This window comes from Nyctibius grandis, chromosome 10, assembly GCF_013368605.1.
Source record: "Nyctibius grandis isolate bNycGra1 chromosome 10, bNycGra1.pri, whole genome shotgun sequence".
NCBI lineage: Eukaryota > Metazoa > Chordata > Aves > Nyctibiiformes > Nyctibiidae > Nyctibius > Nyctibius grandis.
This window is the reverse complement of record NC_090667.1, coordinates 13,313,252-13,339,490: the sequence shown is the minus strand read 5'-3', so window position 1 is coordinate 13,339,490 and position 26,239 is coordinate 13,313,252. Positions and strand designations below refer to the sequence as shown.

The following is a 26,239-nucleotide window of genomic DNA, read 5'->3' as shown; positions in this document are numbered from 1 at the left end:
GTCTATAGTGGCATACCACTTGGCTGCCTTTGACTCCAGTTCGTATTGAAGTTCTAGCATGTCTGGCACAGCAGCACTCAGCGGTGGCGTAACTTCATTTAGGCCACGATAGTCCACAGTTAATCTCCATTCTCCATCAGACTTTCGCACTGGCCATATAGGACTATTAAAGGGTGAGCGAGTCTTACTAATCACTCCTTGATTTTCTAATTGTCTAATCAGTTTATGAATGGGGATCAGGGAGTCTCGATTGGTGCGATATTGTCGTCGGTGCACCGTGGTAGTAGCAATTGGCACCTGTTGTTCTTTGACCTTCAGCAACCCCACAACAGAAGGATCCTCTGAGAGGCCAGGCAAGGTAGACAGCTGTTTAATGTCCTCAGTCTCTACAGCTGCTATACCAAAGGCCCATCTATACACTTTTGGGTCCTTAAAATACCCTCTCTTGAGGTAGTCTATGCCAAGGATGCACGGAGCATCTGGGCCAGTCACAATGGGGTGCTTTTTCCATTCATTTTTAGTTAGGCTCACTTCGGCCTCCAATACAGACAACACTTGAGATCCTCCTGTTACTCCTGAAATACTGATAGCTTCTGCCCCTTTATGATCCGATGGCATTAGGGTGCACTGTGCACCAGTGTCTACCAGGGCTCGATACCTTTGTGGTTTTGATGTGCCAGGCCATCGAATCCACACAGTCCAATAAACTCGGTTGTCCCTTTCCTCCACCTGGCTGGAGGCAGGGCCCCCCTAATTAAGAAATGGATTCGTGCTGCTCACAGGGACTGGACCTTCATTTCCTCTATTCACACTTGGGAAAAAGGAATTTGAGGCCCATCTACCCTGACTGGGGTCCTGCTCACTGGTAACTGGAGCAGACATCCTCCTAGAAAAATTCTCTTTGGTATTTCTTTTAGCTTGCAACTCACGTACTCGTGCCTGTAGGGTACTGGTAGGTTGTCCATGCCATCTGTTCATGTCTTCCCCATAACCACGCAGGGCAAACCACAGGATACCTCGTGATGTGTTCCGTTTCCTTTGAGCTGGTCCTGTATGAGAGCATTTTCTCCTAACAGCTGCAACACGCGCCTGTGTAGGTAGAGAGTCAAGTTTATTCTCAATCATGGACAGTTTGTCTGACAGTTGTTTAAATGAGTCCTTGTTTTCCTTAGTCAGTTTTTCCACAGCTGAGATGTGGGTCTGCAGTGGGGAAGAAATACTATCTTCATACTGTCGCATACAGTTAGCCATTTTACCCACAGTAGAACGTGCCATATCATCTTCTCCCCAGACTAATATTGACAATGTGTGGGTATATGTCGGTGGAGCATTCTTCACAACCTTCCGGAACATGGATCGGTTGCATTCCACTTTATCAGGATCTACAGGATCTACAATGTCCCGTGGGTGTCTATAAATGACCTCTTGCACAGCTAGTTGTCTAAGGTAGTTAATACCTTTTTCTATAGTGGTCCATTTGCTTAGGTGGCTCATAACATCATCTTTATAGGGATACCTGCTCTTTACAGCTGACAAGAGTCGCCTCCAGAGACTGATAGTGTTTGACTTTCTTGCGAGCGCCTTATCAATATCACCATCTCTGGACAGGGATCCCAACTGTCTGGCTTCTCTACCGTCTAATTGCATGCTATCTGCCCCATTATCCCAGCATCGGAGCAGCCAGGTAATAATTGGCTCACTATCATAACGGCTGAAGTCTTTCCTTATATTTCCCAGGTCCTTCAGGGATAAAGAGTGGTAGGTTATCTCTACATCCGAGTCCTCCTCCTGTGATAGTTCTGCTTTAGAACGACCTTTCTTCTGTGATGGGTCTGCTTTAAAATGACGATCAAGGGAACCCCCATCTGTGTCAGGCCCTGACTCTGACTGAGAAGGGTCCTCACCTGGGTCACGTGATGGCTCTGCCTTAGAAGGCTCTGAGTCATCATCCTCCTCTTCATGAGCTGATTTCTTTTGGTATTTCTTCCTGGTTACAGGAGCAATTGGTACAGATTCGTTAGATGCTGGGGTCTGAGTAGATGCAGTGGCTGTCGTGGGAGTGCTGAGACTCGTTAGAGTCTGAGTAGCTGCAGTGGCCATCTTGGGGGGTGTAGCAGCTGTGGTGCAGGCTGCCGAGGTTTCAGTGGATTTAGTGGCTGTAGCGGCAGCACACGCTGTAGGATCTGAGGTGGCTGCATAACACCTACAACTGTCCCTGCACCGATACTTAATCTTATCCCACATCAGAAACACATTCAGGACAACCGAAAATAAAAACATGCCACCTAGACAGCACCATCCTAATTTCACAAAATCTAGAGGAATCAGCTTGGCAGAAAAGGAGAAGGTACTATTTCCCGAAGTAAAACTGGAAGTGTAATCATTAACAGAATCAGCTAAAGGACGCCTGGAGTGTGCAGATAAAATCGCTGCTACCGCGGTCAGAATAGTAACAGCCCAGTTTATCACGACATAAATCAGTATGAAACGCCATAACAAAACAATGCACATTGACCAGTGCCCAGCAGTGATAAACTGCACATAAACAGTAACAAACAGCGCATACGGCAAGTAAGGTATCATTACACTTAACTCTGTAAAAGGCTTTATAAAGAGATGAGATAAAACAGCATTCAAAAATGACATTATCATCTTCGCTATCTGTTTTAATTTCCAACCCCTCGTAAATCTCAAAGGAAGAAATCTGATACTCTCTCAGCTGAGCTCTCTGGGTCTCCTCCCAGAATCCGCCAGAGCCGGGATTCGACTTATCAGAGGAACCTGTTGGAGCTTCTCTCGAGCCCCACGTTGGGCGCCAATAAATCTGTCATGGTTTAAAGCTGGGCTGGCTATTAAACCTGCAGCAGACGCTCTCTGTTAACCCTCCCCCCCGACACGAAGGGAAAGGGAAAGGGAAAAGGGAGAGAGACTTACGGGTTGGAAAGTTAAAACAGTTTTAATAAACCTATAATAATGAAAAAGAGTATAATAATAATATTGGAATAATCAAATATATACAAATATATATACAAAACCAAGATCGAGCTCCCCCGATGTCGGCAACGTCCCCACCGGCACTGCAGGGCAGGCTCCGGGAAGGCCCAGGCTGGGCCTAGCGACGGTCGAGAGCTGGATTCAGGGATGCACAGATCGGGATCGGGGGCAGCAGGAAAACAGACGGAGTCCTCCTTGGACACCGGCCATAGCAGAAAGAGCAAGAAGAGCGAGACCCTCGTGATACCCCCGCTTTATACCGAGAATGACGTGTATGGGGTGGAATACCCTCGTTGGTCAATTTTGGGTCACCTGCCCTGTCTGCTTCCCCCTGCAGCTGCGACCCCACTTCGGCTTTTCACTTGTAAGCAGTGAGGAATTCAGCAGTGACCTTGGTTTCTCTAAGAAAAAGTACAGCAAGAGCCTTACTGCACAACATCCCTACCGGTGCCTCAGCGATAACTACAAACTTGAAGCGTTATCAGACCTGGAAGCAGACACTGTCTGCAAAACATGTAGTTAGTTTCAGAAAGTGCAGTTAGTTAGAGGAGACTTAGCTGAAAGTAAAAATCACTGAAAGGAAAATCGGCCTGGTTTAGGCCAAACCAGGACACTGTGTTACCTTTACACAGAACAAACTTTCCCGTCAATAATTTTCCTGTTAGCTAGAATAATAGAGAAAAATAATAGGTTCTGAAGCAAACTGCATGTTTTGTAGATAGTGTTTGTTTATGGGATTGATAACAAGGTTCTAGTAGACAATGATTCTTGCTGTTTACACTTAGTCTTAGAAAAACAAAGGTCTCTGCTAATTATAAAAGGGTCAAAAGACAAAAGTGTAGAGAACTTTGTGATGTCTAAATTAACTTGATTCATAAACTCTTGTGTCAGAGGAGAGAGAAGTCCAAAACAAGAAGGCCTCGACCACGCTTGTGCACAAGCACGATTAAAGGGGGATTGTGACCCCCAGAGCCCACCCCAGACCCCTTCCCCAATTTAGTACGCCTGTGTAAAGACATTACCTAATGCAGCACAGACCGTATTATGCATACGGTTTTTTTTGGAAGGGATGGGCTTTTCTTGGAATTATGTATATAAGGAGCAAGCTTTTGTCCCTGGGTGTGCATGCGAGGAGGAGAGATCCACCGTGCACCCAGCGCTGCAATAAACCAGTGTCGGCTTCTCAACTGTCATTGGGGTTAGAGGGTTTCCTTGGGTACTATTTGCCGGTAACAGGAACAGTTCAGGGGGCATACGGGGACCAGTAGAGGAGGGATGCTGGGAGGAGATGAAGGGTTGCGGAGAAAAGGACTCAACACACGATCCCATGTGAATCCAGCAGAAGCCGTTTATTAGCAAACAAGCCCCTTTTTATAACATTTTTGCTTCTGTACGTGCAGAAGGGGGTTCAAAGGGGGATTTGGGGGTTCAGGGGGCATTTGGGGGCCCCCCACCTGCAGGAGCAGCGCGATCTACTTGAGCACATCCTGCTGGGAGGCGTCCGGGGGGAACAGGCGGTTGAAGCTGAAATCAGAGCAGACGTCACCACGGCGCTCGCGGCCCACGGGGGACGGGCAGGAGGGTTGGGGGGGGCCTAAAAACTCAACTTTGCCCCTCCAAATCCCCTAAATCAAGGGGATTCGCCCCAAAACCCCCTATATTAAGTGGGGTCCCCCCCACGCCCAGGCAGGCACAGCACGAGGCTCCTCTCGTCGCCGGGGGGGATGTGGAGGGGGCCCGGACACCGATGCCGGCCCCGCTCCTGCGGCAGCACCGGCTGCATGTGGCAGAACACCTGGATGGTGCCCTGGGGAGGGGGCGGCAAGGGGGGGGGGTGGGGACATGGAGGGGGGACCCAGGGGACATGGGGGTTGTTGGGGACACCCCGGGGGGGGCGTTGCACACACCTGGAGCTCCTCGTTGAGCAGGTGGAGCGGTTCAATCCCCAGCGCTTGCAGCTGCTGCTCCCACTGCGCCAGCGTCCGCTCCTGGGCCGTGGCCTCCCACTCCAGGGCCTGCGCCAGCTGTGCCTGTGGGGGGCAGTAATGGGGGACGGGGCAGAAACCAGCCCCCACCGTGGGCTCCTGAGACCCCCCCTCACTTTTTGGGTGCAAAAGCGGCCAAATTGGTGCCCAACCCCCCCTTTTCTTTGCAGGGGGAAGGGGGGAGTCCCCCCAAAATGCCCCCCCCCCATAACATACCTCTATGTTCTGCAGGCGGGCAGTCAGCTCCCACACATGCCTCTCAGCCTCCTCCAGCGCCTGCTCCTCCTGCACCGCCTCCGCCCTCAGCCGCCGGTTCTCGGTCTCCAGCCCCTCGGCCTCGCGCCGCCAGCGGTCCCGCTCCTCCTCCACGCTCCTGGGGTTGGCAGGGGGTTAAACCCCACTTTTTGGGGGCACCCCGATATTTGGGTGGGGGGGGGGGGGGCACACACACTCACTGCAGGCGCCGGGCGAGGAGGCTCTCGATGGCCTCTTGCTCCACCCGCAGGGTCTCCAACTGGTGCTGGAGGTCGCGGTTTTCAGCCTCAAGCATGCGTACCCGCTCCTGGTGCCCCCCGAGCTGCGCCTGCGGGTCGGCCGCTTGGCCCCTGAGGTCCCCAGGTGGGCGTTTGGAGGCGGGCAGGGCACCTGTAGGGGGGACATGGAGAGGGGGGTTGGGAACATGGGGAGGGGGGCCCAGGGGGACATGGGGAGGGTGCCTGGGACACTATGAGGGTATTAGGGGAATGACAGGGGCAGCTGGGGACATGGGCGGGTGGTTGGGGACACTGCAGGGGGTGTTGGGGACATGGGACGGGAACCCAGGGGACATGGGGGGCTGGTTTGGGACACAGGAGGGGGGCCCAGGGGACACGAGGGGTTGTTGGGGACACCACGGGGGCAGTTGGGACATGGGGACACGGCAAGGGAGGGCCTGGGGGACACCGAGGGGGGAGCTGGGGACACCACGGGGACACGGGAGACATGGCAGGGGGGACCCTGGCGACATGGGGGGGGCTGGGGACACGGGGGTCGTTGAGGGGCAGTAGGGGACGCGGCGGGGGGTGTCCCCTGTCACTCACCCCCCCGGGGCGCTGCTGGGGAGACAGGGGGGGTGTGATTTACCGGGGAACGGGCGCCCCGGTAACCCCACCCCACCCCACCCCCGGTATAACTCCCCTGGTTATAACGTACCTGCTGTGGCCACTGAGACGCCGGGTCGGGCCGGGGCGGCGGGGCCGGAGTCGGGGTCCCAGTCAGGGTCCCGGTCGGGGTCCTGGTCGGGGCCACCGGCCGTCTCCGTGTCGCCACCCGTAGCCGCGCCCGCAGCAACCGGACAAACCGCCGCCACCGCGCTCTGCCCCGGGCACCTTTAAACCGCTGAGCGCCGCACGCGGATTGGCCGAGCCTCAACCAATCGCAGCCCTCGCTTTTGCCCCCACATCTTGCCCCCCCCGTACCCTGCATGAACCCCCCGGTCCAGCACCCCCCAAACTGGGACCCTCCCCCCAAACTGGGACACCCCCCTCCTTGCATGAGCCCCCCCCCAAACTGGGAGCCCCTCCCAGCCCCATTCCTTAGGAGGCCCCCCCCCAAACCCCCCTCCCAAATCCTGCCCTCCCCACCCCATCGCAGTGTGTGTGTGGGGAGTGTCCAGGTTTTGGGGGGGCTCAGGAGGTTGGGGGAGCCCCAGCCGCAACCTCACCCCCATGGGGGCGGGAGCCCAAAAACCCCACTTTGGCCCCCAAAAATGCAACTTTGACCCCCAAAAAAACAACTTTGCCCCTCGAAAACCCAACTTAGCCCCTCAAAAACCCAACTTTGGCCCTCAAAAACTCAACGTTGGCCCTCAAGTAGCCAACTTTGCCCCTCAAAAAAACAACTTTGCCCCCCAAATGCCCTAAATCAAGGGGAATCGCCACAAAACCCCCTATATTAAGTGGGGTCCCCCCAGTCCCGGGCCGGGACAGCACGAGGCTCCTCTTGTCACGGGGGGGGAAGTGGAGGAGTCCCCCCCAAATGCCCCCCCCATAACATACTTCTGTGTCCTGCAGGTGGGCAGCCAGCCCCAATTGGGACCACACTTGGGGTAACTGGGAACATACTGGGAGTGACTGGAAACACATTGATGTAACTGGGATATACTGGGAGTGACTGGGACCATGCTGGGTGCAACAGTGATATAATGGGAGTGACTGGGACCATGCTTGGGGAAACTGGGATCATACTGGGAGTGACTGGGACCACACTTGGGGTAACTTGGAACCTACTGGGAGTGACTGGGACCATGCTGGGTGCAATTAGGATCATAGTGGGAGTGACTGGAACCACACTTGGGGTACTGAGATATACTGGGAGTGACGGGGACCACACTTGTGGCAACTGTGATCATACTGGGAGCAACTGGAACCATGCTGGGAGCGACGGGGAGGTACTCGCAGCGACTAGGACCACACAAGGCAACTGGAATACATTGGGAGTGACTGGGACCACACTTGGGGTAAATGGGATATACTGGGAGTGACTGGGACCACACTTGTGGCAACTGTGATCATACTGGGAGCAACTGGAACCATGCTGGGAGCGACGGGGAGGTACTCGCAGTGACTAGGACCACACGAGGCAACTGGGATACACTGGGAGTGACTGGGACAACACTTGGGGATATGGGATATACTGGGAGTGACTGGGACCACACTTAAGGTAACTGGGTGTTATAGAAATTTTCCCATAATTAATGTAAAAGTTCTTATAAGTTAGGGAGACAAGGATCAATAGGGGTTAAATAGAATGAAGAATAGAATAATTAATATAAGTCTATCTGAATAAACACAGGTGGGCTTTCACAATCCATGAATATTGTTCTCAAAGCTCCTTGTGTAATCCTGACCTAGGACTGAACAAATCATCAATCAAAGCTTAATGAGTAGCTAAACAGGAGTAGGCCTAGAAGTATTACCTTCTGATAATTTTAGTAAAGGGGATGTATGGTTAACCTTTTCTTCACCTTAAAAGAAATATAGGACACTTAGAAATAAAAATTAGTATAGCTAAGGTTTTAAATATAACTTCAGTTGTTTTTAAGGTTGAATGTTTAGGAGACACTGGTGGTGGGAACCGGACTCTGGTCAACCTGGATCAGGACGGGACGCCGATCACAGCAAGAACATCGAGGACGGGGTGTCGATCGGAGTCGGAGCAGAACCAGAACATAAAGATCAGCTAACCAATGGAAAAGAATGGACTTTTGTGGACTCTTGATGAAGGAAGAAAGAAGAATTGAAATAGTTAGTGGATTATTAACAGAAGCTTATGAAATGTTTATGATGTAATTGATTATTAATTTCTATATAAACCGATAGTGAATTTGAGTCAGGTACCATTCACTGCGGTGGTGGTCCAACTCTGAGTTGTTTAATAAAACCAGCAAACCTAGAGACCCGGACTCTGCCCATTTTCTTTAACAGAATTTGGCACCCCAGATGGGACTCTAGGACACTGCTCCGATTCTCTGAGCATTCCCGTCTCCAACGCCTAATTGCCGGCAACGAGGGTGAGTTCACCTGGTGGTCTTGGGAGTGGGTATACTCAGACACCAGGAGCCTGTGTGTTTAAAATTGCTGAGGAATTTTTGAAACAAAGGTAACCCGGGAAATTAAGGAAAAGGTAAAATGGGAATTGGACCCAGCATTGAAAGGGGGACGCCCCTTGCTGAGGTTTTGGAGAATTGGAATAGAATCCCGTTGACCGGGACATGTAGGAAAAAGGAGATTGATTTTGTTGTGTCAAGAAGAATGGCCATTTTTAACTAGGGTCCGAGGTGGAGGACCTAGAGACATCTGACCCTTTAAAGGGACCTTTGATGCGCATAAGTTGAGATTCTTAAGGGTAATCCTCGAGGATGAAGGGAGTAAAGATCTTGATTTTTGGTATATTTGGTACTATTGGGCAAATGCAAAGAAAGGCAAAAAAGAGCCTAAACAAGTGAAACCTTCCATTCCTTCAGCGCCTGTGCTGGAGAAATCGAATCCTTTCACTGACAAGGGGTTTGGCATGTATCCCATGAGGTTGGAATACATCCCAAACCCTAGAGCTGGACCTGGAGCTCCGCCAGAGGTTCCACCAGTCCAAGCTGTTGTGAGACATGAACCTTGGAAACAAGGAGATTTAGTAAACTGGCAATCAAAAATGCCACGCATCAGAGAGGATGCTGAAAAATGTGCTGAGATGCTATCTGGCATTTTTACTGAGTATTCTCCAAATTGGAATGATGTAAAGACCCTCATGAGAGAGCTCTTTACAGCAGAAGAGAGGGAAAAAACCTTACAAAAGGATCGGGAAATTGCACAAAGAGGTCAAACTCAAGGGCTACAGCCCTGGCCCGATCAAAACCCAAATTGGAATTTGGCCACTGAGGATGGCGCCAGACTCCAACGAGAAGCCTTACAGCAACTGGTGGAGGCTGTTCGGCAAGCTGGCGAAAAAAAAAAAAAATTACTAATTGGACAAAGGTAATGGAATGTAGGCAAAAACCTGATGAACATCCCAGTGATTACTGGAGTCGGTTAAAAGCTACTCTCCTGAAATATGGAGGAATGACAAGGGACAATTTTCAGGAACCCCTTGCAATCAGTGTATTTGTGGATCAAGCTGCACCTGATATTAATAAATATTTCAAGAAACATATGCCAGGGTGGCAAGGCAAAAGCCTCACAAAGATTCTTGATATTGCCACCTTTGTATATGATGGGAGAAGTGAAGAGCAAAAGAAACAAGATCAAAGAAAAGAGAGAAAGGAGCAAGAGAGAGAGAGATCAACCTTTCTGCACCGCAACTGCTCAGAATTACCAGCGTGGCAGGGGAAGAGGTTTTTCACAAGGTTGTGGAAGGGGAGACCGAGGAAGACAAAGATTCGTTCCCTCTCGAACTAATGATCTTGAATGCTTTTACTGTCATAATGTAGGGCATATTGTTCGGTATTGTCCTCTGATACCATCTTCCAACAATGGTGGGAGAGACGGAGCGGAAAGACCGGGACGTCCACATTCTCGCTGAGAAATTTATGGATCGGGACTCTGGGATTAAGGTAGATAACGAGGGACTTATCACAGCTAAGGTAAATGACATTCCTGTTAAGTTCTTAATAGATACTGGTGCAACTTTATCATTGTTAAATTTTCATGTGTCACAGTTATCTGATGAATTTGTAAAGGTTACTGGGATTTTGGGTGAAGAGAAGTTACCGCTTTCTCTTCCCCTTCCTATTGTTTTTGATGATCGTTTGATATGAGGTTGATTTGTTATTTTGCCAACTTCTCCTATTTCACTATTTGGGAGAGATTTATTACAGGAATTGGAAACATGCATAGATTTAACTCCCAAAGAAATTTGATTGATCATAATGGGAATGCAAACTGTAGAAATTCAAGAAGGTGAGCTTAAAATCCCAAAAGAGTTAAAGAATGTACCTTAAAAATTATGGAGTCTCTCCGGAGATGATATTGGACTGTTAAAATCTGCAGAACCTGCAGTGATTAAAACAAAAGGAGGGACTCCCCCGTCTATTAGGCAATACCCAATTGTGGCAGAAGCTATCCCAAGTATTGGAAAACAAATAAAATCATTTTTGGAAAAGGGGATTTTAAAAGAATGTCAAAGTTACAAAGATGGGGATCCAGAATATAGATTTGTATTTGTAATTTGTAATTGTTCCCCATCCAGTAGTACCTGATCCAAATTTGATTGTTACTCAAATACCGATTTGGGAAAAATTTTACACTGTATTGGATTTGACTGGAGCTTTCTTTAGCATAGCTGTGGCTGAGGAAAGCCAGCACATATTTGCCTTCACTTGGCAAGGGAAACAGTTAACCTGGACTCGGTTACCCCAGGGATTTACAAGTTCACCAACTATATTCTCCCAAATTTTGAAAGGGAATTTGGCTGATCTGTTTTTTCCGTGTAAGTCTGAATTGATACAATATGTAGATGAGTTATTGTTAGCATGTCGTTCAAGGAAGGATTGTGTTACAGTCACTCGGTATTTGTGTAATAAATTGGTTGTAAAAGGTCTCCGAGCATCTCCATCAAAACTGCAGTTCTACCAACAAAAAGTGAAGTACCTTGGATTTATATTAAACCCAGGTACAAGAGAAATAGATCCTGAGCAAATTAAGATAATCCAAGAAATACCTAGGCCTGTAACAAAGAAACAAATTTGTGGGTTTTTAAGACAAGTGGGATTTTTTCGCACTTGGATACCCAATTTAACCAATCAAATGGGGTCCGGAGAGGCAAAAAGCTTTTACAACTCTGAAAGGTGCTTTGATGCAAGCACCGGCTTTAGGTTTATCAGATTATAGTAAACCTTTCAAATTATATTGTGATGAGCGAAAGGGAAATGCTAGAGGAGTTTTAGTCCAAACTTTAGGACCACATGAAAGACCAGTAGCATATTTTTCTGCTCCATTCGATCCGGCTATACAAGGAACACCATTTTGTATAAAATCAGTAGCTGCAGCAGCAGAAATGGTAGAAAAAATGTAGATCAATAGTGCTGGGACATCCCCTAACTGTAGGCGTACCCCATGAAGTTGAAATATTATTGAAGCAATATGCAGAAAAATCACTTTCACCACAATGGGCACATAGATATGAACGGGTTTTACTTTTGGCTGACAACATCACACTTCAAAGATGCAGTACTTTGAATCCAGCCACTTCAATACCTTTGCCGACCGAAGGGGAAAACGATCAACATGACTGTACCCAGGTGTTAGCAGTATCCAGTAAGCCACGTAATGATCTTCAAGACCAACCCCTGAGTGACCCAGACATCAACCTTTTGACGGACGGCTCGTCTTTTTACGAAGAAGGAAAAAGGTATACTGGCTTTGCAGTAACAACAGAAAAAACTGTGTTAAAAGCTAACCCTCTTCCTAGTGCTGTGGGGGCACAAGGTGCGGAAATCATAGCGCTTACTGGGGCTGCAAAGTTGGCAAAAGGTCAAAGAGCTGATATTTACACGTGCTCGAAATGCACTTTTGGAGTTTGTCATGCTACAGGTAACCTGTGGAAAGAAAGAGGATTTTTGACTTCAGCTGGAAAAAACACTACACACGGGAAGGAGGTATGTGAACTTTCAGAAGCTATACAGTTACCTGCACAAATAGCAGTAATTTATATAAAAGCTCACACAAACCACCAAGATGCACTGTCGCGAGGAAATCGCTTGGCTGATCAAGCTGCGGAAGCTGCAGCCAAACAAATTCACCTTATTATGGCAGCTGGGTGTGTAGCAGAGAAACTTGACAGGCTTCCAAGTGCAGAGGAGATGTATGAGGCTCTTCCAGAGGAAGAAATGAAATTTTGGAGACGACTTGGAGCAGAACAACGGGATGGACAATGGACACTGGGCAACTAGCCCCTACTCCCAAAAAGGTATTTACTACCTCTTGTTCGGTGGTTCCATGAAAAATGCCATGGGGGACCTGAGGGACTTGCACTGAGAATTCAACGGCTGTGGGCTGCACCCGGAGTCTACTCCGCGGTCAAAAGGATTACTGAAAGCTGTAAACTTTGCCGACAGTAGGCTACCCCTAGGATTCAGCCACATCAAGGTAAAAGACCGCCCACGGTGTTTCCTTTTCAAAGATTGCAAATTGATTATGCTGAGATGCCAAAAGCAATGGGATATTCATACTTGTTAGTGGTTATAGATCAATTATCAGGATGGGTAGAAGCCTTCCCAGCAAGAAAGAATGATTCAAAAACTGTAGTGAAAGCGCTGTTGAAAGAATTAATACCCCGATATGGAGTTCCTGAAATAATTGATTCGGATAGAGGAGCTCATTTTTCAGCAGCGATTCTGTTCCAAGTTTATAATGCTTTAGGAGTCACAGGGAACTTACATACACCCTATCACCCTGAGTCCTCTGGACAGGTAGAGAGAATGAATAGGACCATAAAGGAAAAGACTGTTAAAGTGTGTAAAACAACAGGATTGAAATGGCCAGAGGCTTTGAATTTGGTTCTATGGGACATTCGGAACACACCCAGACAACCTGTTGGGTTATCGCCAGCAGAAATATTGTTTGGGCGAGTTTTGGCTGTTCCAGGCACTTATTTGCCAGCAAAAAAAAGTTTATTGGATGGAGATGAACGAGTAACACAATATATACTGTACTTGCAAAATTCTGTCTTTGAAATGCGAAAGCATGCCTATTGGTATCGAGGTGGATCTCCTGAGATACAAGTACATAACATTCAACCAGGAAACAAAATATTGATAAAAAGCTTTAAGAGGAAAAATAGATTTGAACCAAAATGGAAAGGACCCTATGTTGTACTTTTAACTTCTTTTTTATGCTGTCAAAGTTGCAGGAAAAGAAACCTGGATCCATCATTCTCATGTCCACAAGGAACCTGAGGAAAGATGAAATATTTTAGTTTGTTCCTTTTTTTTTCCATCTATAAATGTTGCTGTTTCACCTTGTGTAAGATTTGCTATTCGTTACCAAGATTCCAATACCAATGCCTCTCGTGTGCTTTATAATAATTGTTCTTGACGATCTGCAGGCTTCTTTATAGCAATTCAGACAAAGACTGGGGAACTCATTTTTACATCTAGCTATCCAAAGATTGAGCCCAGAGGAATTATTTATCAATTTGGAAAAAACGATAATAAATATATCTGGGGAGATGATAGAAAAATTAGCCAATGCCTCAATGCGTGGATTTCTGATGTTGCAAAAAGAAATTACAAAACTCTCTAAAATTACAATTCAAAACAGAATGGCTCTAGATGTGATATTAACCTCACAAGGAGGAGTGTGTACAGTTTTAAGTATCAGTTGCTGTACGTACACAGACCGATCTGGAAACTGCTCACAGATGTGCACAAAATTTGGGAAGTGAGTTCTATGATGCAAAAAATAGAAAAAGACGACACCTCGTGAGGTTCTACTGAAACCCTCTCTTGGCTCACATCTTGGTTCCCAGACTTAGCTTTATGGATAAAGAAGCTGATTGTAATTGTCTTGTTTATATAATATCATTGTGATTATACTAGTGTTAGGACATTGCTGTATGAGATGTTTTTATTCCTTTGCTTCAAGAATAGGGTCATCATGGAGATACAAATAATTGCAGGGATGCAATAAAAACAAAAGGAGGGAATTGTTATAGAAATTTTCCCATAATTAATGTAAAAGTTCTTATGAGTTAGGGAGACAAGGATCAATAGGGGTGAAATAGAATGAAGAATAGAATAATTAATATAAGTCTATCTGAATAAACACAGGTGGGCTTTCACAATCCATGAATATTGTTCTCAAAGCTCCTTGTGTAATCCTGACCTAGGACTGAACAAATCATCAATCAAAGCTTAATGAGTAGCTAAACAGGAGTAGGCCTAGAAGTATTACCTTCTGATAATTTTAGTAAAGGGGATGTATGGTTAACCTTTTCTTTACCTTAAAAGAAATATAGGACACTTAGAAATAAAAATTAGTATAGCTAAGGTTTTAAATATAACTTCAGTTGTTTTTAAGGTTGAATGTTTAGGAGACACTGGTGGTGGGAACCGGACTCTGGTCAACCTGGATCAGGACGGGACGCCGATCACAGCAAGAACATCGAGGACGGGGTGTCGATCGGAGTCGGAGCGGAACCAGAACATAAAGATCAGCTAACCAATGGAAAAGAATGGACTTTTGTGGACTCTTGACGAAGGAAGAAAGAAGAATTGAAATAGTTAGTGGATTCTTAACAGAAGCTTATGAAATGTTTATGATGTAATTGATTATTAATTTCTATATAAACCGATAGTGAATTTGAGTCAGGTACCATTCACTGCGGTGGTGGTCCAACTCTGAGTTGTTTAATAAAACCAGCAAACCTAGAGACCCGGACTCTGCCCATTTTCTTTAACACTGGGATCCTAATGGGAGTGATTGGGACCACACTTGTGGCAAAAGGAATCATACTGTGAGTGACTGGGACCAAACTTGGGGCAACTGGGATCATACTGGCAGAGACAGGGACCACATTTGGGGTAACTGGGATATACTGGGAGTGACTGGGACCACACTTGCGGTAACTGGGATCATACTGGGAGTGACTGGTACCAAGCTGGGTGCAACTGGGATCATACTGGGAGTGACTGGAACCACACTCAGGGCAACTGGGCTATACTGGGAGTGACTAGGACCACGTTGGGTGCAACTGCGATATACTGGGAGTGACTCGGCGTGACTGGGACCACAGTTGTGGCAAGTGGGAACATAGTGGGAGGGATTGGAACCATGCTGCTGGTAAGTGGGATATACTGGAAGTGACTGGGACCACACTTGGGGTAACTGGGATCATACTGGGAGTGACTGGAATGACACTCGGGGCAACTGGGATATACTAGGAGTGACCGGGACCACGCTGGGGGCAACTGAGATCCTACTGGGTGTGACTGGGACCACAGTTCTGGCAAGTGGGAACATACTGGGAGTGACTGGGACCACGCTGCGTGCAGCTGAGATATACTGGGAAAGACTGGGACCACACTTGTGGCAAATAAGATCATACTGGTAGTGACTGGGAACACACTTCGGGCAACTGGGATCATACTGGCAGTGACTGGGACCACACTTGTGGTAACTGGGATCATACTGGGAGTGACTGGGACCACACTTGGGGTAACTGGGATCATACTGGTAGCGACTGAAACCACACTCAGGGCAACTGGTATGTACTGGGAGTGAGTGGAACCACACATGGGGCAACTGGGATCATAGTGGGAGTGAGTGGAACCACACTGGAGGTAACTGGGATATACTGGGAGTGACTGGGACCACAATTGTGTCAGGTGGGAACATACTGGGAGAGACTGGGACCACGCTGGGTGCAACTGGGATATACTGGGACTGACTGGGAACATGCTTGGGCCTACTGGGATCATACTGGGAGTGACTGGGACCACGCTTGGGGTAACTGGTGTGATACTGGGAACGACTGGAACCACATTGGGGAAACTGGGATCATACTGGGAGTGACTGGGACCACATATATGGCAAGTGGGATCATACTGGGAGTGACTGCGATGACACTTGGGGTAAGTGGGATCATACTGGGAGTGACTGGGACCACACTTCGGTAACTGGGATCATACTGGGAGTGAGTGGAACCACACTTGGGGTAACTGGGATCATACTGGGAGTGACTGGAACCACTTTGGGGCAACTGGGATCATACTGGGACTGACTGGAACCACAGTCAGGGCAAGTGGGATATACTGGAAGAGACTGGGACCACACTTGGGGAACGGGGATCATACCGGGAGTGACTGGGACCATACTGGGAGTGACTGGGACCACACTTGGGGCAACTGGGATCATACTGGGAGTGACTGGGACCACACTTGGGGCAACTGGGAACATACTGAGAGTAGTAGGACCACACTTAGGGCAACTGTGATCATACTGAGAGTGACCGGGAACACACTTGGGGTAACTGGGATCATACTGGGAGTAGTAAGACCACACTTGAGTAACTGTGATCATACTGGGAGTGACTGGGAACACACTTGGGGTAACTGGTGTCATACTGGTAGTGACTGGGACCACACTTGAGGGAACTGGGATTATAGTGGGAGTGACTGGGACCACATTCAGGGCAACTGTGATCATGCTGGGAGTGACTGGGACCAGACCTGTAGTAACTGGTGTCATACTGGGACTGATTGAACCACACTTGGCGTAACAGGGATCATAGTGGGAGTGACTGGGACCACGCTTGGGCCTACTAGGATCATACTGGGAGTGACTGGGATGACACTTGGGGAAAGTGGGATCATACTGGGAGTGACTGGGACAATGCTGATGATAAGTCGTGTATACTGGCAGTGACTGCGACCACGCTGGGGGCAACTGGGATCATACTGGGAGTGAATGGGACCACAATTGGGGCATCTGGGATCATACAGGGAGTGACTGGGACCATGCTTGGGCCTACCGGGATCATACTGGGAGTGACCGGGAACACATTTGGGGTAACTGGGATCATACTGGGAGTAGTAGGACCACACTTGAGTAACTGTGATCATACTGGGAGTGACTGGGAACACACTTGGGGTAACTGGTGTCATACTGGTAATGACTGGGACCACACTTGAGGGAACTGGGATTATAGTGGGAGTGACTGGGACCACACTCGGGGCAACTGTGATCATGCTGGGAGTGACTGGGAACACACTTGGGGTAACTGGTGTCATACTGGGAGTGACTGGGACCATACTTGGGTTAACTGGGATCATACTGGGAGTGACTGGGACCAGACCTGTAGTAACTGGTGTCATACTGGGACTGATTGAACCACACTTGGCGTAACAGGGATCATACTTGGAGTAACTGGGACCACGCTTGGGCCTACTGGGATCATACTGGGAGTGACCGGGAACACACTTGGGGTAACTGGGATCATATTGCGAGTTACTGGGACCATACTGGGAGTGACTGGGACCACACTTGGGGCAACTGGGATCATACTGGGAGTGACTGGGACCACACTTGGGGCAACTGGGATCATACTGGGAAGGACTGGGACCACACTTGGGGCAACTGGGATCATACTGGGAGTGACTGGGACCATGCTTGGGCCTACTGGTATCATACTGTGAGTGACTGGGACCACACATGGCAAACTGGGATCATACTGGGAGTGATTGGGACCACACTTGGGGCAACTGGGATCATACTGGGAGTGACTGGGACCACTCTTGGGGTAACTGGTGTCATACTGGGAGTGACTGGAACCGCACTTGGGGCAACTGGGCTATACTAGGAGTGAGTGGAACTACACATGGCAAACTGGGATCATACTGGGAGTGATTGGGACCACACTTGTGGTAACTGGTGTCATATTGGGAGTGACGGGAACCACACTTAGGTTAACAGGGATCATACTGGGAGTGACTGGGACCACGCTTGGGCCTACTGGTATCATACTGGGAGTGACTGGGAGGACACTTGGGGAAACTGGGATCATAGTGAGAGTGACTGGGACCACACTTGGGGTAACTTGGAACCTACTGGGAGTGACTGGGACCATGCTGGGTGCAATTAGGATCATAGTGGGAGTGACTGGAACCACACTTGTGGTATTGGGATATACTGGGAGTGACGGGGACCACGCTGGGAGCAACTGGGATCATACTGGGAGTCACTGGGACCACACTTGTGGCAACTGTGATAATACTGGGAGCAACTGGAACCATGCTGGGAGCGACGGGGAGGTACTCGCAGCGACTAGGACCACACGAGGCAACTGGGATACATTGGGAGTGACTGGGACAACACTTGGGGTAAATGGGATATACTTGGAGTGACCGGGACCACACATGTGGCAAGTGGGAACATACTGGGAGTGACAGGGACCACCCTTGGGGCAACTGGAATCATACTGGGAGTGACTGGGACCACACTTGGGGTAACTGTAATCATACTGGGAGTGACTGGGACCACACTTGGGGTAACTGGGAGCATAGTGGGAGTGAGTGGAAGCACACTTGAGGCAACAGGGAACATACTGGGAGTGACTGGAACCACACTGGAGGTAAGTGGCATATACTGGGAGTGAATGGGACCATGCTTGGGGCAAGTGGGAACATACTGGGAGTGACTGGGACCACGCTGGGTGTAACTGGGATATACTGGGAGTGACAGGGACTATGCTTGGGCCTACTGGGATCATACTGGGAGTGACTGAGACCACACTTGAGGTAACTGGGATCATACTAGGAGTGTCTGGGACCATACTTGGGGCAACTTGTGTCATACTGGGAGTGACTGGGACCACACTTGGGGCAACTGGGATCATACTGGGAGTGACTGGGACCATACTTGGGGTAACTGGGATCATACTGGGAGTGACTGGTTCCACACTTGGGGTAACTGGTGTCATACTGGGAGTGACTGGAACTACACTTATGGTAACAGGGATCATAATGGGAGTGACTAGGACCACGCTTTGGCCTAGTGGGATCATACTGGGAGTGACTGGGACCATGCTGGGTGCAATTAGGATCATAGTGGGAATGACTGGAACGACACTTGGGGCAATGGGGATATACTGAGAGTGACGGGGACCACGCTGGGAGCAACTGGGATCATACTGGGAGTCACTGGGACCACACTTGTGGCAACTGTGATCATACTGGGAGCAACTGGAACTATGCTGGGAGCGACGGGGAGGTACTCGCAGCGACTAGGACCACACGAGGCAACTGGGATACATTGGGAGTGACTGGGACAACACTTCGGGTAAATGGGATATACTGGGAATGACTGGGACCACACTTAGGGTAACAGGGATCATAATAGGAGTGACTAGGACCACGCTTTGGCCTAGTGGGATCATACTGGGAGTGGCTGGGTGCAACTGGGATATAATGGGAGTGACTGGGACCACACTTGGGCCTACTGGGATCATACTGGCAGTGACTGAGACCACACTTGGGGTGACCATCTATGCCCTTTTGGGTCCTTGAAATACCCTCTCTTGAGGTAGTCTATGCCAAGGATGCACGGAGCATCTGGGCCAGTCACAGTGGGGTGCTTTTTCCATTCATTTTCAGTTAGGCTCACTTCGGCCTCCAATACAGATAACTCTTGAGATCCTCCTGTTAGTCCTGAAATACTGATAGATTCTGCCCCTTTATGATCCGATGGCATTAGCGTGCACTGTGCACCAGTGTCTACCAGGGCTCGATACCTTTGTGGTTTTGATGTGCCAGGCCATCGAATCCACACAGTCCAATAAACTCGGTTGTCCCTCTCCTCCACCTGGCTGGAGGCAGGGCCCCTCTAATTAAAGACTGGATTCGTGCAGCTCACGGGGATTGGACCTTCATTTCCCCTATTCATATTTGGGAAATAGGGACCTGAGGCCCATCTACCGTGACTGGAGTCCTGCTCATTGGTAACTGGAGCAGACATCCTCCTAGGAAAATTCTCTCTGGTATTTCTGTTAGCTTGCAACTCACGTACTCGTGCCTGTAGGGTACTGGTAGGTTGTCCATGCCGTCTGCTCATGTCCTCCCCATAATCACGCAGGGTAAACCACAGGATACCTCGTGACGTGTTCTGTTTCCTTTGAGCTGGTCCAGTAGGAGGGCGTTTCCTCCTGAAGGCTGCAACGCGGGCCTGTGTAGGTAGAGATTTAAGTTGATCCTCGATCCTGGACAGTTTGTCTGACAGTTGTTTAAATGAGTCCTTGTTTTCCTTAGAAGTCACTTTTCCCACAGCCGAGACACGGGCCTGCAGTGGGGAAGAAATACTATCTTCATACAGTCGCATACAGTTAGCCATTTCGCCCGCACTAGGTCGTTCCATAGCATCTTCTCCCCAGACTAATATTGACAATGTATGGGTATGTGTCGGTGGAGCACTCCTCACAACCTTCCGGAACATGTATCGGTTGCATTCCACTTCATCAGGATCTACAGGATCTACAATGTCCCGTGGGTGTCTATAAATGATCTCTTGCACAGCCAGTTCTCTAAGGTAGTTAATACCTTTTTCTATAGTGGTCCATTTGCTTCGATGGCTCATAACATCATCTTTATAGGGATACCTGCTCTTTACAGCTGACAAGAGTCGCCTCCAGAGACTGATACTGTTCGACCTTCTTGGAAGCATCTTATCAATACCACCATCTCTGGACAGGGATCCCAAATGCCTGGCTTCTCTTCCATCCAATTCTATGCTATCCGCCCCATTATCCCAGCATCGGAGCAACCAGCTAATAATTGGCTCACGGTCATAACGAGTAAAGTCTTTCCTTATACTCCGCAGTTCCTTCAGGGATAAGGAGTGGTAGGTTATCTCTACGTCTGAGTCCGAGTCCTCCTGTGATTGTCCTGCTTTAGAAGGATCTTTCTTGTGTGATGGGTCTGCTTTAAAAAGACGATCAAGGAAAGCCCCATCTGTGTCAGGCCCTAACTCTGCCTGAGAAGGGCCCTCACCTGGGTCATATGATGGCTCTGCCTTAGAAGGCTCTGAGTCATCATCCTTCACTTTACGAGCTGATTTCTTTCGGTGTGTTCTCCTGGTTACAGGAGCAGCATGATACCTACCGCTGTGGCTGCACTGACATCTAATCATATACCACACCAGAAACACATTCAGGACACACAGGACACACACAAATAAAAGCACGCCCTGTTCGAATTTTGCAGGAATCAGCTTGGCAAAAAAGGAACAGATACTATCAAAATCAGTTAAAAGACGCCTGGAGTGCGCAGCTACCGATTCGTGATTAAAGCTGCCCGTCGTTGTATCATAGAGATAAGAAATCGGAATAATAACTGCCCAGTCTATGACGACATAAATCAGTATCACAACCCGTACCGAAACGACACATTTCGACCAGCACGCCCTGTTAAACCACATGTAAGCACACACACACAGAGCGCATACGGCAAGTAAGGTATGATTACACTTAACTGTCTTAACTGTAAAACAAGCTTTAAAAAGAAAAAAGGTAACACAAGGTTCGCAAATGACCTTATCATCTTAGCTATTTGTTTTAATTTCCAACCCCTCATAAACCTCAAAGGAAGAAATCTGATACTCTCCTGACTGAGCTCTCCGGGTCTCCTCCCACCGGAGCTGGGATTCGACTTATCAGAGCAACCTGTCGGAGCTTCTTTCGTGCCCCACGTTGGGCGCCAATAAATCTCTCACGGTTTAAAGCTGGGCAGGCTATTAAACCTGTGGCAGATGCTCTCTGTTATTCCCCCTCACGCCCCAAAGGGAAAGGGAAAGGCAAAAGGGAGAGAGGCTTACGGGTTGGAAAGTTAAAATAGTTTTAATAAACAATAATAATGAAAAAGAATATAATAATGGAAATAATCAAATATATACAAATATATACACAAAACCAAGATCGAGCTCCCCCGATGTCGGCAACGTCCCCACCGGCACTACAGGGCAGGCTCCGGGAAGGCCCAGGCTGGGCCCAGCGACGGTCGAGAGCTGGATTCAGGGATGCACAGATCGGGATCGGGGGCAGCAGGAAAACAGTCGGAGACCTCCTTGGACACCGGCCATAGCAGAAAGAGAGCGAGACCCTCGTGATTCCCCCCGCTTTATACCGAGAATGACGTGTATGGGGTGGAATACCTTCGCTGGTCAATTTTGGGTCACTTGCCCTGTCCATTCCTCCCTGTACGTGCGACCCCCCTGCAGCTCTTCAGTCGGAATCAGGGAGGAATTCAGCAGTGACCTTGGTTTCTCTAAGACTAAGTACAGCCAGAGCCTTTCTGCTCAACATCCCTACCGGTGCCTCAGAGATAACTACAAACTTCCAGCGTTATCAGCCCTGGAAGCAGACACTGTCTGCAGAACATGCAGTTAGTCTCAGAAAGTGCAGTTACTGAGAGGAGACCGAGCTGAAAGGAAAAATCACTGAAAGGAGGATTGGCCTGGTTTAGGCCAAAGCAGGACACACAAGTGTGGTCCCAGTCACTCCCAGTATATCCCAGTTAACCCAAGTGTGGTTCCAGTCACTCCCAGTATGATCCCATTTGCCCCATGCGTGGTCCCAGTCACTCCCAGTATGATCCTAGTTGCACCCAGCGTGGTCCCAGTCACTCCCAGTATATCCCAGTTGCCCCGAGTGTGTTTTCAAGCACTCCCAGTGTGGTCCCAGTCTCTTCTAGTATATCCCAGTTGCCCCGAGTGTGGTTCCAGTCAGTCCCAGTACTATCCCACTTACCTCAAGTGTGGTCCTAGTCACTCCCAGTATGATCCCAGTTACCCCAAGTGTGGTCCCAATCACTCCCAGTATGACACCATTTACCACAAGTGTGGTCCCAGTCACTCCCACTATGATCCCAGTAGGCCCAAGCACAGTCCCAGTCACTGCCAGTATATCCCAGTTGCACCCAGCGTGGTCCCAGTCTCTCCCAGCATGTTCCCACTTGCCACAATTGTGGTCCCAGTCACTCCAGTATATCCCAGTTACCTCCAGTGTGGTTCCAGTCACTCCCAGCATGTTCCCAGTTGCCCCAAGTGTGGTTCCACTCATTCCCAGTATGTTCCCTCTTGCCACATGTGTGGTCCCAGTCACTCCCAGTATGATTACATTTACCCCAAGTGTGGTCCCAGTCACTCCCAGTATGATATCAGTTACCGCAAGTGTGGTCTCAGTCACTCACAGTATGATCACAGTTGCCCCAAGTGTGGTCCCAGTCACGCCCAGTATGTTCCCTCTTGCCACATGTGTGGTCCCAGTCACTCCCAGTATATCCCATTTGCCCCAAGTGTGGTTCCACTCAGTCCCAGTATGATCCCAGTTGCCCCAAGTGTGGTCGTAGTCACTCCCGGTATGATCCCAGTATGATCCCACTTACCCCAAGTGTCATCCCAGTCACTCCTAGTATGATCCCACTTGCCATATATGTGGTCCCAATCACTCCCAGTATGATCCCAGTTACCCAAGTGTGGTCCCAATCACTCCCAGTATGATCCCAGTTACCCCAAGCGTGGTCCCAGTCACTCCCAGTATGATTCCAGTAGGCCCAGGCATGGTCCCAGTCACTCCAAGTATATCCCAGTTGCACACAACGTGGTCCCAGTCTCTCCTAGTATGTTCCTACTTGCCACAATTGTGGTCCCAGTCACTCCCAGTATATCCCATTTACCTCCAGTGTGGTTCCACTCACTCCCAGTAAGATCACAGTTGCCCCATGTGTGGTTCCACTCATTCCCAGTATGATCCCAGTTGCCCCAAGTGTGGTCCTAGTCACTCCCGGTATGATCCAGTTACCCCAAGTGTGGTCCCAGTCACTCACAGTCACTCCCAGTATGATCCCACTTACCCCAAGGGTCATCCCAGTCACTCCCAGTATGATCCCACTTGCCATTTGTGTGGTCCCAATCACTCCCAGTATGATCCCAGTTGCTCCATGTGTGGTCCCAGTCACTCCTAGTATGATCCCAGTTGCCCGAAGTGTGGTCCCAGTCGCTTCCAGTATATCCCAGTTGCCCCGAGTGTGGTTCCAGTCAGTCCCAGTATGATCCCAGTTGCCCCAATGTGGTTCCAGTCACTCCCAGTATGACACCAGTTACCCCAAGTGTGTTCTCAGTCACTCCCAGTATGATCCCAGTTGCTCCCAGCATGGTCCCGGTCACTCCCAGTATGATCGTAGTTGGCCAAGCGTGGGTCCAGTCACTCCCAATATATTCCCAGTTACCCAAGTGTGGTCCCAATCACTCCCAGTATAATCCCAGTTGCCCCAAGTGTGGTCCTAGACACTCCCAGTATGATCCCAGTTACCCCAAGCGTGGTCCCAGTCACTCCAAGTATGATTCCAGTAGGCCCAGGCATGGTCCCAGTCACTCCAAGTATATCCCAGTTGCACACAGCGTGGTCCCAGTCTCTCCTAGTATGTTCCTACTTACCACAATTGTGGTCCCAGTCACTCCCAGTATATCCCATTTACCTCCAGTGTGGTTCCACTCACTCCCAGTAAGATCACAGTTGCCCCATGTGTGGTTCCACTCATTCCCAGTATAGCCCAGTTGCCCCGAGTGTGGTCCCAGTCACTCCAATTATGATCTCAGTTGCCCCCAGCATGGTCCCAGTCACATCCAGTATGTTCCCAGTTGCCCCAAGTGTGGTTCCAGTCACTCCCAATATGATCCCAGTTACCCCAAGTGTGGTCCCAGTCGCTCCCAATATGATCACAGTTACACCAAGTGTGGTCCCAGTCACTCCCAGTATGATCCCAGTTACCCGAATTGTGCTCCCAGTCACCGCCACTATGATCCCTTTTGCCCCGAGTGTGGTTCCAGTCACTCCCAGTATATCCCAGTTGCCCCCAGCATGGTTCCTGTTGCTCCCAGTATGATCACAGTTGCTATTAGTTTGGTTCCAGTGACTCCCAGTATATCCCAGTTGTCCCCAGCATGGTCCCAGTCACTCCCAGTATGATCCCAATTGCACCCAGATGGTCCCAGTCCCTTCCAGTATGATCCCAGTAGTCCCAAGCATGGTCCCAGTCACTCCCAGTATATCCCAGTTACCACCAGCATGGTCCCAGTCACTCCCAGTATGTTCCCACTTACCCCAAGTGTCATCCCAGTCACTCCCAATATATCCCAGTTGCCGCGGGTGTGGTCCCAGTCACTCCCAGTATGATCCCAGTTACAGAATCACCGAATCACACAATGTCAGGGATTGGAAGGGACCTCGAAGGATCATCCAGTCCAACCCCTGCCGGAGCACGATCACCCAGACCATGTCACACAGGGACGCGTCCAGGCGGGTTTTGAATGTCTCCAGAGAAGGAGACTCCACCCCCTTTCTGGGCAGCCTGTGCCAGGGTTCGGGCACCCTCACCAGAAAGAAGTTTTTCCTCCTATTTATGCGGAACCTCCCGTGTTCCAGCTTGCACCCGTTGCCCCTTGTCCTGTCAGGGATGTCACTGAGAAGAGCCTGGCTCCATCCTCATGACACTTGCCCTTTACATATTTATAAACATCAATGAGGTCCCCCCTCAGTCTCCTCTTCTCCAAGCTCAAGAGACCCAGCTCCCTCAGCCTCTCCTCAGAAGGGAGATGTTCCACCCGCTTCATCATCTTCGTGGCTCTGTGCTGGACTCTCTCTAGCAGTTCCCTGTCCTCCTTGAACTGAGGGGCCCAGAACTGGACACAATATTCCAGATGCGGCCTCAGCAGGGCAGAGTAGAGGGGGAGGAGAACCTCTCTCGACCTGCTAACCACACCCCTTCTAATCCACCCCAGGATGCCACTGGCCTTCTTGGCCACAAGGGCACATTGCTGGCTCAGGGCCATCCTGCTGTCCACTAGGACCCCCAGGTCCCTTTCCCCTACGCTGCTCTCCAACAGCTCTGTCCCCAACTTATACTGGTACATGGGGTTGTTCTTGCCCAGATGCAGGACTCTACACTTGCCCTTCTTATAGTTCATTAAGTTTCTCCCCGCCCAACTCTCCAGCCTGCCCAGGTCTCTCTGAATGGCTGCGCAGCCTTCCGCTGTGTCAGCCACTCCTCCCAGTTTGGTGTCATCAGCCAACTTGCTGACAGTGCACTCTATTCCCTCATCCAAGTCATTCATGAATATATTGAACAGTGCTGGTCCCAGTACCGACCCTTGAGGGTCTCCGCTAGACACAGGCCTCCAACTGGACTCTGTCCCATTGCCCACCACTCTCTGCCTTCTTTCCTTCAGCCACTTCACAATCCACCT

General features: G+C 49.4%; 1 pseudogene; it reads right to left on the bottom strand.

Annotated features, from left to right (window-relative positions):
• The window catches only part of LOC137668056 (DNA-binding protein RFX7-like), a 112,266-nt pseudogene that overhangs the window by 75,426 nt on the left and 10,601 nt on the right, over positions 1-26,239 (bottom strand).